A 2,754-nucleotide genomic window follows, 5' to 3' on the forward strand; every position below is an offset into this window, starting at 1 on the left:
AAGACGACTTTAATCTTATACATATATTATTATTATTATTATTATTATTATTATTATTATTATTATTATTATTATTATTATTATTATTAACTTATAATATTATAAGTATAAGGATTGAATTTTAACTTTTAAAATTCTAAGGGTTGGAACTAAAGTTTTTAATATGACTTTACTTGTTCCAAAACTTAAGGGCTAGTTTTGTAAACTTTCAAAACTTTTCATTTCTTGTAACTTACAAGTTAAAAAAATGAAGACTCTTAATTTTTATAACTCTTGTGTTCTTTTAATGGTTTTAATTCAAGTGAGACTCTTGGTTTTCCATAACTTGAGGACAAGTTATGGACTCCATTAAAACACATTAAGATCAAGAATTAAACTACCACATAGGTTACAAATAATTCCTATGATCATCTAAACATCATAAGATCAAGAACATGAATATGAACACTTTCATGAATCAAAAATTACACTTAAAAACTTGTAATTTTGATAACTTGTTGTTGTAAATGGATTAACATGAACATTACACCAACTAAAACAAGTTTTAAAACACCAAAACAGTTTAGGGTAATATTCCTAGTCCATTTCTAGCAACAAGAACCGAAATTCTAAAAACTGCAGCCTCTACTCGTCGAGTGCATGAACTGACTCGACGAGTAGTTTGCATTTGGTCATGGACTCGTCGAGTCCCCCCATGGACTCGGCAAGTTCATACGGGCAGAAAACAGAAAACTCGATTTTTCAAGCAGTTTGCACAAAAATCAGACAAGAAAGCCTAGTCTCTGATACCACTGATGGGTTTTGAGCATTCTAACACTTCCTAAGTGTACATGCAACCCTAATAACCTTGGATCTATGTTTGTCTAATAATCATGCAAAGTTGTTTTCCAAGGTTATGAACCTATCTAGCATACATGGGGTATAATTTTCTTTGTATAAAAGATAGAACTACATACCTTGTTGTTGTAAGTGTTCCTTGAAACCTTGTGAGCCTAGCACCTCAAGTGTGATGCCTCAAATGCTTCACACAACACTAAATGCAAAGTATAAACTTGAGAGAATACTTTAACACATTTAAAATCGGCCAAGCCCTCTTGTTTCTCTTGTGTATCACTAGTGTAGCCGATTTTGGGGAGAGACATGGTCCTTACATAGTGTGTTGCATTAGGTAAAACCCTAATGTAACATAACTCTTCATTTCTCAATCCATGGGTTAAGTCCATGGAGCATCCTATGGGTTGAACCCAACTTGATAATCCATGGAGCCTTTTAGCCCACTATATTTAATTAGTTATTCTTTTGATCACTTAATTAATTCTAAATTAATTCTTGATCAAAACTAATTAAATAATATTATTAATATATTAGAACTTATAATATATTAATAAACCATATGTGTTATTTCTCTCATTTAGTTTATCCAATTGCATGGTGCCATGCAACCTAAATGGACCATGCCGGGTCGGGTCAAGTATTTACCAGAAATAGTTATGGACTTAGACACCTTATCCAACAGTGATATGTATGCTATGTATGATATGGGCCGGAAGGCATTATGACGTGGATCGGAAGGTCGATACGAGTAGGACCAGAAGGTCTACTGGGACTGGGACGGAAGTCCCCTGAGACACATGGATCGGAAGGTCGTGTTGAGTATGGCCTGGAAAGGCGTATGTGTGTAAGGGTATTTTGGGGTACTCACTAAGCATTTATGCTTACAGTTGTTGTGTTATGTGTTTCAGGTACTAGCGAGGACCGTGGGAAGGCGCCGACATGACTCGTACACACTAGAGAGAGGATTTGATTTTTGTGATCTTGGGATACGATATGTTTTGATAACTATTGTTGGATATTTTTGAAAATATTTTATGTGAAAATGGTTGTGACAAAATGAAGTTTTTGTTTTGAAAATTACATTGTTACAAGTTGGTATTAGAGCATTGGTTTGAGGGATTCGGATGCACCTTCGGGCGTAACTGAACTCAAACCGAGGATTTGAGAAAATTTTCGAATGATAAAAGCATTAATTTTTTTTCCAAGAGGTTTTGAGACAACCAAAGCAGAGCAGTGTGTACTGTTAGCCAGCGCCCGAACGGTGAATCCCCAAAATGCCCTTACGTTTTGTGATATGACATGTTATATTATGCATGCTAGAGTTGGCTAGGTATTCATATTAGGACTAGAGTGGCCTGATTTTGTGATGCCTTAGCCTAGGAAGGATTGTGCTGCTATATGATGCTTGTGAGCGAGTAGGTAGCAGTGAGGGGCTTATGAGAGGTCTACCGAGGAGTAGCCTATGCCAGTGAAATATAGAGTACTTGTGACTTGGGACCCAAGGGTGAGGACTTAGGGTGAATACTGATGCAGTATAGGCGGTAGTATAAGGGCCCGTACTACCAAAGACACCGGAGCAGTGCGCACTCTAGGTAAGAATCCTTTGGGCACTTAGGAACAAGTAGGGTCGAGATTTCGAGTGTGAGCATGCTCGAATGAGTCTTTGATATTATTATTATATTATATTTCAGATACATCATGGTTGGGACACGCCACAGACCTGAGACGAGCGGTGTGAGTGACGAGGAGCTTCGTCAGATGATGCACGATGAGGTGGCTGCGGCGATCAGGGCCGAGATTCCGGAGATGTTTGGGTCTATCAAGACCATACTGTTGGAGACTTTTGATGAGCGGTACGCTGCGGTGACTAAGGCCGCAGTCGCTGCAGCAACAACAGCTGTGGCTGCTGCCAGGCCTTAG

General features: G+C 38.0%; 1 long non-coding RNA gene across 1 annotated transcript; it reads left to right on the forward strand.

The window, feature by feature from the left end:
- The first annotated feature begins 1,526 nt into the window (after positions 1–1,526).
- On the forward strand, positions 1,527–1,891 carry LOC128126324 (uncharacterized). The gene is made up of 2 exons (XR_008224136.1): positions 1,527–1,643; positions 1,743–1,891. It is a non-coding gene; the product is annotated as an uncharacterized LOC128126324 (long non-coding RNA).
- The last annotated feature ends 863 nt before the right edge of the window (positions 1,892–2,754 follow it).

Source organism: Lactuca sativa, chromosome 5, assembly GCF_002870075.4.
Source record: "Lactuca sativa cultivar Salinas chromosome 5, Lsat_Salinas_v11, whole genome shotgun sequence".
Lineage (NCBI taxonomy): Eukaryota > Viridiplantae > Streptophyta > Magnoliopsida > Asterales > Asteraceae > Lactuca > Lactuca sativa.